A 16,813-nucleotide genomic window follows, 5' to 3' on the forward strand; every position below is an offset into this window, starting at 1 on the left:
TCAACAGGCTTATAATGTGATCATAAAACAGACCATGGCCGCCCTTGGAGCAGGACAATTTCCCAGTATATGGCTTAGTATGCTGGATTGGTAGTCAAAGACGGGTAACCACGGGAAAACACTATACCAACCTAAGACAGAAGGGCCAACCCTGCCTTGGTATCCTTTGATGACAGGTAATGACAGGATGTTGATTCCCGGGACCTAAGACAGACACAATCCCTGCTAGCTTCCTTTTCATTTCATATAAGGAAGGGGGAATTGGGGGCTATGCCATGCGGAGTATGCCAAGATGGTGCCTGGCAGCCAGCCAGAAGTTGTTTTGGTCGCATTGGCAGTGAGGAGGTTAATTAACATAAGCACACTCAGGTGATTTGTCATTGGCCGTATTCAATTAAGTCCACGCATACAGTGCATGCACATGTGTTCTCGAGTGCTCCTGATCGTGCCTGCTCGTTTTGACCTTTACCATGATTGGGCAGCTGGCTTCTTGCCTGATCTTTGCATAATTGGCGTCAGCCCTACCCTTCACCTCCTGGAGGGGATATAAGCTGGCTTTCCTCGAGCACCAGAGTTCCAGGTTCCAGGTTCCAGGTTCCAGGTTCCAGGTTCCAGGTTCCGGTTCCCGGGTTTCCTGAATCTACAATAAACCATTCCAAATTCAAGAGCCTCGCTATTTGTTTGTCTCCCGTGCCAAATTGACTCCGCTGGACGGCACTGATGAACTGATAACAGAAGACATCAGGAGGGAAATAAAAAAATTCTTAGAAGTAAACGAGAACAAAGACACATCATATCAAAATCTCTGGGACACTATGAAAGCAGTACTTAGAGGAAGATTTATTTCATGGGGCGCATTCAGCAAAAGAAGTAGAAATCAACAAATAAACGACTTAACACTACAGCTCAAAGCCCTAGAAAAAGAAGAGCAGACCAACACAAAAGTAGTAGAAGACAGGAAATAGTTAAAATCAGAGCTGAAATCAACGAAAATGAAACAAAAGAAACAATCAAAAAAATTAACAAAATAAAGAGTTGATGCTTTGAAAAAATAAACAAAATTGATAAACCCTTAGGCACACTAACAAAGAGAGAGAAAACTCAAATTACTAAAATTCGGAATGAACAAGGAAATATCACTACAGACACGAGTGAAATACAAAACGTAATTAGAAGCTATTTTGAAAATTTATACTCCAACAATACAGAAAACCTCAAAGACATCAACAAGTTTCTAGAGACATATGAATTACCTAAACTAAACCAGGAGGACACACACAACAAATAAATCAATTTCAAGCAATGAAATAGAAGAGGTCATCAAAAGCCTTCCAACACAGAAAAGTCCGGGACCAGATGGGTTCTCAGCGGAGTTCTACAAAACCTTTAAAGAAGAGCTCATTCCAATACTCCTCAAAGTATTCCATAAAATAGAAGAGGAGGGAACCCTCCCAACTCATTCTATGAAGCCAATATCACCCTGATACCTAAACCAGACAGAGACACATCGAGGAAAGAAAATTTCAGACCAATATCGTTAATGAACATTGATGCAAAAATTCTCAACAAAATTTTAGCAAATCGCATACAAAAATATATTTAAAAGATAGTGCACCACGATCAAGTGGGTTTTATCCCAGGGATGCAAGGTTGGTTCAACATCCGGAAATCAATAAATCTCATTCACCATATCAACAGACTAAAAGCTAAGAATCACATGATTATTTCAATAGATGCAGAAAAAGCATTCGATAAAATACAGTATCCCTTCATGCTCAAAACACTAGAAAAAATAGGGATAGTGGGATCATTCTTTAACATTGTAAAGGCCATCTACGCTAAGCCCATGGCCAATATCATTCTAAATGGTGAAAAACTGAAAGCATTCCCCCTAAAAACTGGAACAAGGCAGGGATGCCCTCTTTCACCACTTCTATTCAACATTGTCCTTGAAACTAGCCAGAGCAATTAGACAGACCAAAGAAATTAAAGGGATACGAATAGGAAAAGAAGAACTCAAACTATCCCTGTTTGCTGATGACATGATTATATATTTAGAGGAACCCGGAAATTCCACCAGAAAACTTTTAGAACTCATAAGTGAATTCAGTAAAGTTGCAGGTTATAAGATCAATGCTCATAAATCCAATGCCTTTTTATACATAAGTGATGAATCTTCAGAAAGAGAAATTAGGAAAACTACCCCATTCACAATAGCCTCGACAAAAGTAAAATACTTGGGAATCAAACTCACAAAAGAGGTGAAAGATCTCTACAATGAGAACTACAGAACACTAAAGAAAGAAATTAAAGAAAACCTTAGAAGATGGAAAGATCTCCCATGTTCTTGGATAGGCAGAATTAATATTGTCAAAATGGCCATATTACCAAAAGTGCTATACAGATTCACTGCAATTCCAATTAAAATCCCAATGATGTACCTTACAGAAATAGAGCAAGCAATTATGAAATTCATCTGGAAGAATAAGAAGCCCAGAATAGCTAAAGCAATCCTTAGCAGGAAGAGTGAAACAGGGGGTATTGCAATACCAGATCTTCAACTCTACTACAAAGCAATAGTAACAAAAACGGCATGGTATTTGTACCAAAATAGACAGGTAGATCAATGGTACAGAATAGAGGACATGGACACAAACCCAAATAAATAAATTTTCTCATATTAGACAAAGGGGCCAAAAATATACAATGGAGAAAAGATAGCCTCTTCAACAAATTGTGCTGGGAAAACTGGAAATCCATATGCAACAGAATGAAACTAAACCCCTATCTCTCACTCTGCACAAAACTCAACCCAAAATGGATCAAGGACCTCGGAATCAGACCAAAGACCCTGCATCTTATAGAAGAAAAAGTAGGTCCAAATCTTCAACATGTCAGCTTAGGAGCAGACTTCCTTAACAGGACTCCCATAGCCCAAGAAATAAAAGCAAGAATCAACAACTGGGATAGATTCAAACTAAAAAGCTTTCTCTCAGCAAAGGAAACTATTAGTAATGTGAAGAGAGAGCCTACAGAGTGGGAGAAAATCTTTGCCACTCATATTTCACATAGAGCACTAATTTCCAGAATATATAAAGAACTCAAAAAACTCTACACCAAGAATACAAATAATCCAATCAACAAATCGGCTAAGGAAATGAACAGAAACTTCACAAAAGAAGATCTACAAGCAATCAACAAACATGAAAAAATGTTCAACATCTCTAGTAATAAGAGAAATGCAAATCAAAACTACCCTAAGATTCCATCTCACCCCAATTAGAATGGTGATTATCAAGAACACAAGCAACAATAGGTGTTGGAGAGGATGTGGGGAAAAAGGTACTCTCATACATTGCTGGTGGGGTTGCAAATTAGTGCAGCCACTATGGAGAGCAGTGTGGAGATTCCTTAGAAAGCTTGGAATGGAACCACCATTTGACCCAGCTATCCCACTCCTTGGCCTATACCCAAAGGATTTAAAATTAGCATACTACAGAGATACAGCCACATCAATGTTCATAGCTGCTCAATTCACAATAGCCAGATTGTGGAACCAACCTAGATGCCCTTCAATTGATGAATGGATAAAGAAACTGTGGTATATATACACAATGGAATATTACTCAGCCATAAAGAATAATAAAATTATGGCATTTGCAGGCAAATGGATGAAATTGGAGAATATCATGTTAAGCGAGATAAGCCAATCTCAAAAAACCAAAGGATGAATGATCTCACTGATAAGTGGATGATGACACATAATGGGGGGTGGGAGGGGTTAGTGTTAGTGTTAGGCTTAGGTTTAGGGTTAGGGTTAGGGAGGGGGGCAAGAATGGAGGAAGGAAGGACTGTATAGAGGGAAAAGAGGGGTGGGAGGGGTGGAGGGGAAGGGAAAAAATAACAGAATGAAACAAACAACATTATCCTATGTGAATTTATGATTACACAAATGGTATGCCTTTACTCCATGTACAGAGAAACAACATGCATCCCATTTGTTTACAATAAAAAAATAAATAAATAAATAAATAAATAAGTAAAGTTTGAGGCCAGCCTTGGCAACTTAGATCCTGTGTCAAAACAAAATTTAAAAAAGGGATGGAGATGTATGTAGCTCAGTGGTAGAGCACTTGCTTAGCATGCAGGAGGCCCTGGGTTCAACCTCCGGTACTGGAAAAATGCAAAACAAACAAACAGAAGGAGATAACATATTAGAACATAAACAAGTAAGATAGATAGTATAGGAATAATCTAGGACCTGTATATTTGTAAATAGAAAGTTATTAAAAACTGCAGATCTTGGACTGTAGCTTAATGGTACAGCATTTGCTCGGCATGTGTGAGACCTTGGGTTTGATCCCCAGTACTGGGGGGTGGGGGGGGGGATCCCAAACTCTGCAGATCTTAACTCTTTTTTTTTGAGTTTTATTAGGGATTTCAGTAAGGTTAAATCTCTAGAAATGAGGGAGTCCTGGTTAGAGGGCACAAAAGTCCATGGTGCCTGCTCAGATCTCATAGTGAACCACTGGCTCAGGTTCTTCGGTGGGATCACCTCCTCCTTCCAGGTACAGATTATTATAAGGATACTGCTTTGGCCACACAGGGTGGTAGGTGGGGTGCTTCTCCCTGACTCAGAACATGAAAATCATGAAGGCCATGAAGCCAAAAAGGTGCTTACACATGGTATTCCAAGAAAGGGGTGTGGGGGCTGTATCCACACGGTTCCTGATGTACATGTCTAGGTCCCAGTGTTTCGGTTCACCCCAGTTCAACCTTAGGTGTGTGTGGTCCCAGTCATACCATGGATCTCTCTCATGCTGTGAGCGATCAGGGAGCTCCGGGTGGTCGCCATACCCCATGCCATCATCTAGGTAAGATTCGTAGTCTTCCACACGCTTAGTATACTTCTTGGCGGCAGCTGCCCGTTCTGGGGCCTTAGGATAGGGCCCCAGCAGCATGTCCTTGGTAATGTGGGAGGCTGTCCGTGCCCCTAGCGGCACCACATTCCGGGCAGACCTTTGCAGCCACCGAACTCCCAGAGCCCCTGCCCCGGCCTCGCGCTTCTCTTTTTTACTTTTTATAATGTTTTTGTGTGCTTTTATATCTTTATTTTTATGTGGTGCTGAGGATTGAACCCAGTGCCTCACACATGCCACGCAAGTGCTCCACTACTGAGCCACAACTGCAGTCCCTTAACTAACTCTTTTTTTTTTTTTTTTTTTTTTTATTGTAAACAAATGGGATACATGTTGTTTCTCTGTTTGTACATGGCGTAAAGGCATACCATTTGTGTAATCATAAATTTACATAGAGCAATGTTGTTTGATTCATTCTGTTATTTTTTTCCCTTCCCCCCACCCCTCCCACCCCTCTTTACCCTCTATACAGTAGTTCCTTCCTCTATACTTGCCCCCCTCCCTAACCCTAACTCTAACCCTTCCCTCCCCCCCATTATTTGTCAACCTCCACTTATTAGCGATATCATTCGTCCTTTGGCTTTTTGAGATTGGCTTATCTCACTTAGCATGATATTCTCCAATTTCATCCATTTGCCTGCAAATGTCATAATTTTATCATTCTTTATGGCTGAGTAATATTCCATAGTATATATATACCACAGTTTCTTTATCCACTCATCAATTGAAGGGCATCTAGGTTGGTTCCACAGTCTGGCTATTGTGAATTGAGCAGCTATGAACATTGATGTGGCTGTATTTCTGTAGTATGCAGATTTTAAGTCCTTTGGGTATAGGCCAAGGAGTGGGATAGCTGGGTCAAATGGTGGTTCCATTCCAAGTTTTCTAAGGAATCTCCACACTGCTTTCCATAGCGGCTGCACTAATTTGCAGCCCCACCAGCAGTGTATGAGTGTACCTTTCTCCCCACATCCTCGCCAACACCTGTTGTTGCTCGTATTCTTGATAATCGCCATTCTAATTGGGGTGAGATGGAACCTTAGGGTGGTTTTGATTTGCATTTCTCTTATTACTAGAGATGTTGAACATTTTTCCATATGTTTGTTGATTGCTTGTAGATCTTCTTCTGTGAAATGTCTATTCATTTCCTTAGCCCATTTGTTGACTGGACTGTTTGAATTCTTGGAGTAGAGTTTTTTGAGTTCTTTATAGATTCTGGAGATTAGTGCTCTATCTGAAGTATGATTGGCAAAGATATTCTCCCACTCTGTAGGCTCTTTCTTCGCATTGCTGATAGTTTCCTTTGCTGAGAGAAAGCTTTTTAGTTTGAATCTATCCCAGTGGTTGATTCTAGCTTTTATTTCTTGTGCTATGGGAGTCCTGTTAAGGAAGTCTGGTCCTAGACCAACAAGATGAAGATTTGGACCTACTTTTTCTTCTATAATCTGCAGGGTCTCTGGTCTGATTCCGAGGTCCTTAATCCATTTTGAGTTTAGTTTCGTGCATGGTGAGAGATATGGGTTTAGTTTCATTCTGTTGCATATGGATTTCCAATTCTCCCAGCACCATTTGTTGAAGAGGCTATCTTTTCTCCATTGCATATTTTTGGCCCCTTTGTCTAGTATGAGAAAATTGTATTTATTTGGGTTTGTGTCCGTGTCCTCTATTCTGTACCATTGATCTACCTTTCTATTTTGGTACCAATACCATGCCGTTTTTGTTACTATTGCTTTGTAGTAGAGTTGAAGATCTGGTATTGCAATACCTCCTGTTTCACTCTTCCTGCTAAGGATTGCTTTAGCTATTCTGGGTTTCTTATTCTTCCAGATGAATTTCATAATTGCCTGCTCTATTTCTGTAAGGTACGTCATTGGGATTTTAATTGGAATTGCATTGAATTTGTATAGCACTTTAGGTAGTATGGCCATTTTGACAATATTAATTCTTCCTATCCAAGAACATGGAAGATCTTTCCATCTTCTAAGGTGTTCTTTAATTTCTTTCTTTAGTGTTGTATAGTTCTCATTGTAGAGGTCTTTCACCTCTTTTGTGAGATTGATTCCCAAGTATTTTATTTTTTTCGAGGCTATTGTGAATGGGGTAGTTTTCCTAATTTCTCTTTCTGAAGATTCATCACTTATGTATAAAAATGCGTTGGATTTATGGGCATTGATCTTGTAACCTGCTACTTTACTGAAATCACTTATGAGTTCTAAGAGTTTTCTGGTGGAATTTCCAGGTTCCTCTAAATATATAATCATGTCATCAGCGAACAGGGATAGTTTGAGTTCTTCTTTTCCAATTCGTATCCCTTTAATTTCTTTGGTTTGTCTAATTGCTCTGGCCAGAGTCTCAAGAACGATGTTGAATAGAAGTGGTGAAAGAGGGCATCCCTGCCTTGTTCCAGTTTTTAGGGGGAATGCTTTCAGCTTTTCACCATTTAGAATGATATTAGCCATGGGCTTAGCATAAATGGCCTTTACAATATTAAGGAATGTTCCCACTATCCCTATTTGTTCTAGTGTTTTGAGCATGAAGGGGTGCTGAATTTTATCAAATGCTTTTTCTGCGTCTATTGAAATAATCATGTGATTCTTGACTTTAAGTCTATTAATATGGTGAATTACGTTTATTGATTTCCTGATGTTGAACCAACCTTGCATCCCTGGGATGAAACCCACTTGATCATGGTGCACTATCTTTTTAATATGTTTTTGTATGCGATTTGCTAAAATTTTGTTGAGAATTTTTGCGTCGATGTTCATTAAGGATATTGGTCTGAAATTTTCTTTCCTTGATGAGTCTCTGTCTGGTTTAGGTATCAGTGTGATATTGGCTTCATAGAATGAGTTTGGGAGGGTTCCCTCCTCTTCTATTTTGTGGAATACTTTGAGAAGTATTGGAATGAGCTCTTCCTTAAAGGTTTTGTAGAACTCGGCTGAGAACCCATCTGGTCCCGGACTTTTCTTTGTTGGTAGGCTTTTGATGACTTCTTCTATTTCAGTACTTGAAATTGGTCTATTTAAATTGTTTATGTCCTCCTCATTCAGTTTAGGCAATTCATATGTCTCTAGAAACCTGTTGATGTCTTCGAAATTTTCTATTTTGTTGGAGTATAGATTTTCAAAATAGCTTCTAATTATGTTTTGTATTTCCATCCTGTCTGTAGTGATATTTCCTTGTTCATTCCGAATTTTAGTGATTTGGGTTTTCTCTCGTCTTCTCTTTGTTAGTGTGGCTAAAGGTTTATCAATTTTGTTTATTTTTTCGAAGAACCAACTATTTATTTTGTCAATTTTTTGTATTGTTTCTTTTGTTTCAATTTCATTGATTTCAGCTCTGAGTTTAACAATTTCCTGTCTTCTACTACTTTTGGTGCTGTTCTGTTCTTCTTTTTCTAAGGCTTTGAGCTGTAGTGTTAGGTTGTTTATTTGTTGAGTTTTACTTCTTTTATTAAATGCGCTCCATGAAATAAATTTCCCTCTAAGTACTGCTTTCATAGTGTCCCAGAGGTTTTGATATGATGTTTCTTTGTTCTCATTTACCTCTAAGAATTTTTTAATTTCCTTCTTAATATCTTCTGTTATCCATTCATCATATAATAGCATATTGTTTAACCTCCAGATGTTGGAATAGTTTCTGTGTTTTACTCTTTCATTTATTTCTAACTTCAATCCATTATGATCTGATAGAATACATGCTAGTGTCTCTATCTTCTTGTATTTGCTAACATTAGCTTTGTGGCATAATATATGGTCTATTTTAGAGAAGGATCCATGTGCTGCTGAGAAGAAAGTGTATTCACTCTTGGTTGGATGGAATATTCTATAAATGTCCGTTAAGTCTAAATTATTGATTGTGTTGTTGAGATCTATGGTTTCTTTGCTCAATTTTTGTCTGGAAGATCTGTCCAGTGGTGAGAGCGGCGTGTTAAAATCACCTAGTATTATTGTGTTGTGGTCTATTTGGTTTCTGAAATTGAGAAGGATTTGTTTGACATACATAGATGAGCCACTGTTTGGGGCATAGATGTTTATGATTGTTATATCTTGCTGATTTATGCTTCCCTTAAGCAGTATGAAATAACCTTCTTTATCCCTTCTGACTAACTTTGGCTTGAAGTCCACATTATCGGAAATGAGGATGGATACTCCAGCTTTTTTGCTGAGTCCATATGCATGGTATGTTTTTCCCCATCCTTTCACCTTTAATCTATGGGTATCTTTTTCTATGAGGTGAGTCTCTTGCAGGCAACATATTGTTGGATCTTTCTTTTTAATCCAGTCTGCCAGTCTATGTCTTTTGATTGATGAATTCAGGCCATTAACGTTCAGGGTTATTATAGAGAAATGATTTGGTTTCCCGGTCATTTGGTTCATTTTTAAAATTTTGTTTATTTATTTGTTTGACACAACTTGTTTCCTCCTTTATTTGACAATTCCTTTAGGATAATTCCTCCCTTTGCTGATTTGCTTCTTTGTTTTTCATCTCTTCCTCATGGAATATTTTGTTGAGAATGTTCTGTAATGCTGGCTTTCTTTTTATAAATTCTTTTAGCTTTTGTTTATCATGGAAGGATTTTATTTCATCGTCAAATTTGAAGGTAAGTTTTGCTGGGTATAAGATTCTTGGTTGGCATCCATTTTCTTTCAGGGCTTGAAAAATGTTGTTCCAGGACCTTCTAGCTTTTAGGGTCTGGATTGAAAAATCTGCTGATATGCGTATTGGTTTCCCCCTGAATGTAATTTGGTTCTTTTCTCTCACAGCCTTTAAAATTCTGTCTTTATTTTGTATGTTAGGTATTTTCATTATAATGTGCCTTGGTGTGGGTCTGTTGTAATTTTGTGTATTTGGAGTCCTGTAAGCCTCTTGAACTTGATTTTCCATTTCATTCTTCAGATTTGGGAAATTTTCTGATATTATTTCATTGAATAGGTTGTTCATTCCTTTGGCTTGTTTCTCTAGGCCTTCCTCAATCCCAATAATTCTTAAATTTGGCCTTTTCATGATATCCCATAGTTCTTGTAGATTCTGTTCATGATTTCTTACCATCTTCTCTGTTTGTTCAGCTTTGTTTTCAAGGTTAAATATTTTGTCTTCAATGTCTGAGGTTCTGTCTTCCAGGTGTTCTATCCTATTGGATATGCTTTCTATGGAGTTCTTAATTTGGTTTATTGTTTCCTTCATGTCAAGGATTTCTGTTTGGTTTTTTTTCAATATCTCTAACTCTTTATTGAAATGATCTTTTGCTTCCTGTATTTGCTCTTTTAACTGTCGATTGGTGCGATCAATCAATGCTTGCATTTGCTCTTTCATCTCATCATTCAATGCTTGCATTTGCTCTTTCATCTCCTCGTTTGCTTCTCTGATCATTTTAATTATGTACATTCTGAACTCCTTTTCTGTCATTTCTTCTGCCATGCTGTCATTGGGTTTTATTGATGTAACATCTAGATTTGTTTGCAGCATTTTCTTTCCTTGTTTTCTCATGTTGTTCAGATATCAGTGGACCGCTGAGATATTGCAGATTTCCTCTGTTGATTTACAATGACCCTGAAGATTTCTATATATATCCCCTCTTAGCCTTCAGTAGGCTGAAGTCTTGGAGGAGGTTGATAATGCGGTGCTCCACAAGGAAGCTGCCTCTCTAGGAGTAGTGGCCTTCAGGTGGGGTATATTCCCTGCTAGTGGGCAGAGGTGCCTCCACTTGTTGACCAATGGTCATCCAAAGGGGACCTAGGCTGTGGGCTGAGGCAAGGCCTGTTTGGGCCTGAGCCTCTGGTTTTACTGTCCTTGTGGGAAACCTCACCCAGCAGGGAAGACTCACCCGGTGGGGAGGTCTCGCTGGTCAGTTTCCTCCTAGAGGTTCCCCTCAATTTACATCTACTGCCTGGGCTGGGCTGCCTTCCTCTGCAAAGTTTCCAGGGGCCCGGCCCTACCTCCTGGGCCTGGGAGCCTCACCCTTCGCAGATGAATCTCCTTAGGCTGCCCCTCCTCAGAGAATTTGCCCATAGGCCTGGAACCTTCGCTCCGCCCTAAGCCTGTCTCTGTGCGGCTCTTCCACCCAGAAGCCTCCTAGATCCTGGGACCCTGTTCTGCACCTAATCGCCTGGCTGCGTGGCCCCTCCTCTGAGCAGCCACCTGTGGCCCCGAACAATCGCTCTGAGTCCCAGAGACCCGCCACAGGCCTCTTCCTCCAGACAGCTGCCCAGTATGCCGGTGCGGTCACTAGGAGTCCAAGAAACTCACTTCGTGCCTCCTCCTCCCACCAACCACCCGTAGCCCGGGGCAATCAATCACTCCGAGTCGAAGTGACCCTGCCCGTTCCTCCTCCTTCTCCAGATAACCCCCCGGGTGTTCAGGAGCAGTCCCTCTGAGTGGCTCTGAATCCACGTGACCCGCTGCACGGGTCCTCTGGGCCACCGCCCGGAGCTCTGGTGTGGTCCCTCAAGACCAAGCGTCCCACCACGCTTCTCCTCCAGGCAGCCCCCCTGTGTTCAGGAGCTGTCACTTTAAGACCAAATAACTCACCACTCGCCTTCTCCTCTGAGCAGCCGCCTGGAGCGCTAATGCAGTCACTGCGAGTCCAAAGGACCCGCCGCGCTCCTTCTCCTCCTTCTCCTACTCCTCCGGGCAGGCCCCGGGGTTCAGAAGTGGTCAGAGTCCAAACAGCTCGCCACGCAGCCCCTTCTCTGGCAACCGCCTGTAGTTCCCGTATAGTCGCCCGAATCCAAGCGGCTGCTCCTCTTCCTCCTCGTCCTCAGGGCAGGCCCCGGGGTTCAGAAGCGTCGTTCTGATTCCAAACAGCTCGCCGCGCGGCTTCTCCTCTGGCAACCGCCTGCAGCTCTGGCGCAGTCTCTCCGAATCCAAGTGGCCACGCTCCTCTCCTCCTCCTCAGGGCAGGCCCTGGTGTCCTGAGTCCACACAGTTCTCCCCGCCTCTCCTCCCCCGGGCAGCCGCCGGAGCCCCAGTGGCTGCTCCAAGTCCCAGCGCTGTGCCGACCGGCCTCCTCTATGGCGCTCCAGCGGGGGGAGGGGCGTCTCGCCGGCAGTTCTACTTCACAAAGTTTCCTGCGTTCCGGGACCCCCGTCCCATCCGGGATGCCCCCCCAGGGGGTGAGAGTCACCCGGCTACTTTGAGTTGGTCCCAAGCGTCTCAATATCTCCTCTCTTGAATCCTGAGTTCTGGAGCAACACGTAATGCAGCCACCCTCTAGGCCGCCATCTTGAAAACCCCCCCTTAACTAACTCTTAATAATGAATTACTTGGTCATGTGTGGTGGCATACACCTATAATCCCAGCAGCTCAGGAGGCTGAGGCAGGAAGATAGCAAGTTTGAGGCCAGCCTCGTCAATTTAGTGGGACTCTAAGCAACTTTTGAGACTTTGTCTCAAAATAAAAAATAAAAAGGGCTGGGGATGTGGCTCAGTGGTAAAATGCCCCTGGACTCAATCCCCAGTACTAAAAAAGGGAAAAAAAAAAGGCGTGGGGAGAAGGGGGAAGAATTATCTAACTCATTTTTTTTTTCAACACATTATGACAAACTTTAGAATTGTTGACTTTCATGGCTATTTTTCAGGGCAAACCATATCAGTAGGCAAGAAAACAATTCCAATTCTTCATTGTAATTAGACTATAATAAAGAAAACATGTCTATTAAATTTTCCCAGAAACAAAACAAAATACAGGGAATAGATGTGTGGACTGCTTTTCATTCTGGGCCAGCTAAGGGAAAGGTCCAGGGTAGCCAGAACAGTGGCACATGCTTGGGATAGTGAGTTCAAAGCCAGTCTCAGCAATTTAGTGAGGCAATAAGCAACTCAGAGAGACCCTGTCTCTAAATAAAATACAAAAATGGGCTGGGGATGTGGCTCAGTGGTTAAGTGCTTCTGAGTTCATTCCCTGGTACCAAAAAAAAAAAAAAAAAAAAAAAAAAAAAAAGTGGTCCAAGGTATAACAAACTCAAACTTTTTTTTTTTTCTCCTTCTGGTGACTGAACCCAGGGGTCCTCTACCACTGGGCTATATCTCCGTCCTATTTTTTAAGACAGGGTCTCCCTAAGTTGTTCAGGGTCTTGCTATGTTGTTGAGGCTGGCCTTGAACTTGTGATCCTCCTCCTACCTCAGTCTCCCAAGTCACTTGGATTACAGGCAAGCATCGCTTTACCCAGATAGACATATTATCTTTATCTGCCTACCTTCTCTTCCATCTTCTTCCGATAAAAGCACCCTCCCCATCTTACTTTGGAGAAATATAACTCCAATCAACTACCAACTGCAGTACACAGGTAGATATGTGATGCAGGCTTGACCACTCACAGTTCCCAAGCTCCTAGCTGTACTTCTGAATCCAAGGATTGAACACGGAATCCAACAGGGCCAATAAGAACCATTCTTTGGAATTACATATACTGATACACTTGCCTTCCTCTAAGATTGCTAACCTGGGGTGGTGTAAGTCTGGAACTACCTGTGATTTGGCTCTTGTTGTTCAGAGAAAGCCTACAGGTAGGAGGAGTCAATAAGGCCAGAAAAGGAGAAATAGAAAAAGGAAGAGAAAAAACAGAATCCTGCAGCCAATTTCACTTCTGTTCTCACCAGTTAATGAACCAATAAATCACCACCTTGATTGTTTAAGGTAGTTTAAATTAATTTTCTGTCACTGCAAATAGGAGTTTTTTTTTTTTTTAATTTGTTCTTTTTACTGCAATTAGGAGTTCTAACACTCAGAAATACATTCTAAGAATAGAGGAAATAAATAGTGTAATAAATGCTTTCACTTAGAATAGAAAGCAGGGAAAACAAATATAAATTTTCATTCATAAATAAGTGTACCAAGTATCCCATTAATCCATCTTAATTATTTTTGCAGTACTGAGGATTGAATCCAGGACCTTGTACATGGTAGGCAAATCTCTACCACTGAACCATGCCCCCAGCCCTTTTTTAAATTTTGGGACAGTGCCTCATCAACATGCTGAGGTTGGCCTCGAATTTGTGATCTTCCTCCCTCTGCCTCCAGAATAGTTGGATTACAAGCGTGCAACACCATGCTTGACTGAAAATGCCTTTATTCTACTGTCATGTTTGACTAATAATTTGGTTACATGTACAGCCCTCGATTGGAAATAAATTTTCCTAAGAATTCTGAAGGCACTTCTCCATTGTCTTCTTTCTAGTTTCCAGAGTTGCTGTTGAGACACCTGAGGACATTCTTTTTTTCTTTCCACATTATTTTTTATTGGTGCATTATAGTTGTACATAATGATGGGATTGTTAAATGCTCATATACGCACATAATATAGTGATGTTTGGCCAATATCACTCCCCGGCACTTCCCCAATTCCTCCAACGTTCTGACTCTTGATCCTTCATATGTAACAGGCCTCCCATTTCCCAGAAGCGTACGGAATCTTCTTTTTGTTTGATTTTCTGAAATTTCACAAATAGTATGTTTTGGAGTTCGTTTTTCATTTACTGTATTGGAAACTTTTTGAATCTGGAAATTCTTATTCTGAGTTCCGGAAAAATTTAAACTATTTTGTTAATGCTTTTCTCCCTTCTGTTTCCACTGTTCTCTTTTTATGTATCTCAAATTACATTTGGATATTGACATAACAGACTGATCTTATTTTCCTATCTTTTCTCTGTTTTCTATGTTTGTCTTTTTGGCTCCACTTTCTGGGAGAGATCCTTTCTTTTTCCTTTTTTATCATTTTATTTTTATGCTTCATTTTTTTCTTCAAGATAGCAAAGCCCAGAGATAATTAACTAGCTGAAGCTATTTATAAAATGTCCGCATTAGCCTGGATTTTTTTTTAACCCCAACTTTATTATTATTTTTTATCTTTTTAAAAAATTTTTATTTTTTATTTTTCACAGACTGCATTTTGATTCATTGTACACAAATGGGATACATCATTTCGTTTCTATGGTTGTGCACAATGTAGATTCATACCATTCGTGTAATCGTACATGTACATAGGGTAGAGATGTCTGTCTCATTCCACCATTTTTTATATCCTCTCCCTCTCATTTCCCTCTATATAATCTAAAGTTCCTCCATTCCTCTCTTACCCTCCACTCCACCTCCCCCATTATATATCATCATCCACTTATTAGGGAAAACATTCAGCCTTTGGTTTTCTGGGATTGGCTTATTTCACTCAGCATGATATTCTCCAGTTCCATCCATTTATCTGCAAATGTCATATTGTTCTTCTTTATGGCTGAATAATATTCCATCATGTATATAGACCACAGTTTCTTTATCCATTCATCTGTTGAAGGGCATCCAGGTTGGTTCCACTATCTAGCTATTGTGAATTGAGCTGCTATAAACATTGTTGTGGCTGCGTTACTGTAGTGTGATGATTTTAAGTCCTTTGGGCATAAACCGAGGAGTGGGATAACTGGATCAAAGGGTGGGTCAACCCCAAGTTTTCTGAGTATTCTCCACACTGCTTTCCAGAGTGGCTGCACCAATTTGCAACTCCACCAGCAAGGTAAAAGTGTGCCTTTTTCCTCACATCCACGCCAACATCTATTATTTGTGTTCTTGATAATAGTCATTCTAATTGGGGTAAGATGAAATCTTAGAGTTGTTTTAATTTTCATTTTTTTGGTCATTTTATTTTTATGCTTCATTTTTTTCTTCAAGATAGCAAATCCCAGAGATAATTAGCTAGCTGAAGCTATTTATAAAATGTCCACATTAGCCTGGTTAGGGAGAGATCCTTTCATAAAGAAAAACAAAAAAACATAGACACACATACACACACACACACACACACACACACACACACACACACACACACATCTGTCATCCAGGGAGGCTTCCAACTTCTGTTCTCCAGCAATCCCCCTGCCTCGGTCTCTATCATAGCTGGGATTATAGGTCTGCACCACCATGCCTAGCTATCAACTTTAATTTCAAATCTTCTATTACATTTTGGGACGTGCCTGTAATCCCAGCTACTCAGGAGGCTGAGGCTGGAGGGCCTCAAGTTTGAGACTAGCCTGACCCTGTCTCAAAACTTAAATAAATATTTTAAAAAGTTTCTTTTTCTTGCACAATCTGCTGCTTTCTCCATGGCTCCCCCTCAACCCACACCCCCCACCCCCAACTGTATGTTTTGTTTTGTCTTTAAAGATGCAGGCTTGCCTCAGCTATCTAGTAATCCTCACTTTTCTGTTAAGATTTAAAAGTGGAGAACTAAGATGAAGGTTTGTGTGAAGGTGGAGTTTGTTGAGCCTCATTGCTCAGTTACCAGGCTGGGTCATTTGTTGGGAAACCCTTAATTTCAACAACTTCAGATCTTTTCTCTCAGGCTAGTCAGGTTCGCCAGAGGATTCTTACAGTTTCCATCTGAGAGCAGGCAGAGGGTGGAGGATGGAAGAATGGATCACAATATGCAATCACTGACATAATCCCTGTTTTAATTCAGAAATGGGGCTCTCCTTAACGTTACCTGTATTAGTTTTGGGAGTTGCCGTAACAAAAAACACAAACTGGGTATGTTAGTCAGCTTTGCATTCCTGTGACAAACACCTGAGAAAAACAACTTAATGGAGGAAAGATTTATTTTTTTTATTTTTTAAAAAATATTTTTAGATGTTGACAGACCTTTATTTTATTCATTTATTTGACAGACCTTTATTTTATTCATTTATTTATACGTGGTGCTGAGAATCGAACTCAGTGCCTCATACATGCTAGGCAAGCGCTCTACCACTGAGCCACAACCCCAGTCAGGGAAGATTTATTTTACCTAGTTTCAGAGGTTTCAGTCCATGGTCATCTGGCTCCAAGGCAGAGACATCATGGTAGAAAAGACATGGTGGAGGAAAACTGCTCAGCTTATGGTAGCTAGGAAGCAGAGAGAATGAGGAAGG

General features: G+C 40.6%; 1 pseudogene across 1 annotated transcript; it reads right to left on the reverse strand.

The window, feature by feature from the left end:
• Positions 1–4,423: 4,423 nt before the first annotated feature.
• LOC306664969 (NADH dehydrogenase [ubiquinone] 1 beta subcomplex subunit 8, mitochondrial-like) lies at positions 4,424–13,311 on the reverse strand (annotated as a pseudogene). Its single transcript has 2 exons — positions 13,238–13,311; positions 4,424–5,076 (listed from the first exon to the last, which is right to left on the reverse strand). The product of its transcript is annotated as an NADH dehydrogenase [ubiquinone] 1 beta subcomplex subunit 8, mitochondrial-like (transcript).
• Positions 13,312–16,813: the final 3,502 nt, after the last annotated feature.

The sequence above is a fragment of the Sciurus vulgaris genome, assembly GCF_902686455.1.
Source record: "Sciurus vulgaris genome assembly, chromosome: 1".
NCBI classification, from domain to species: Eukaryota; Metazoa; Chordata; class Mammalia; order Rodentia; family Sciuridae; genus Sciurus; species Sciurus vulgaris.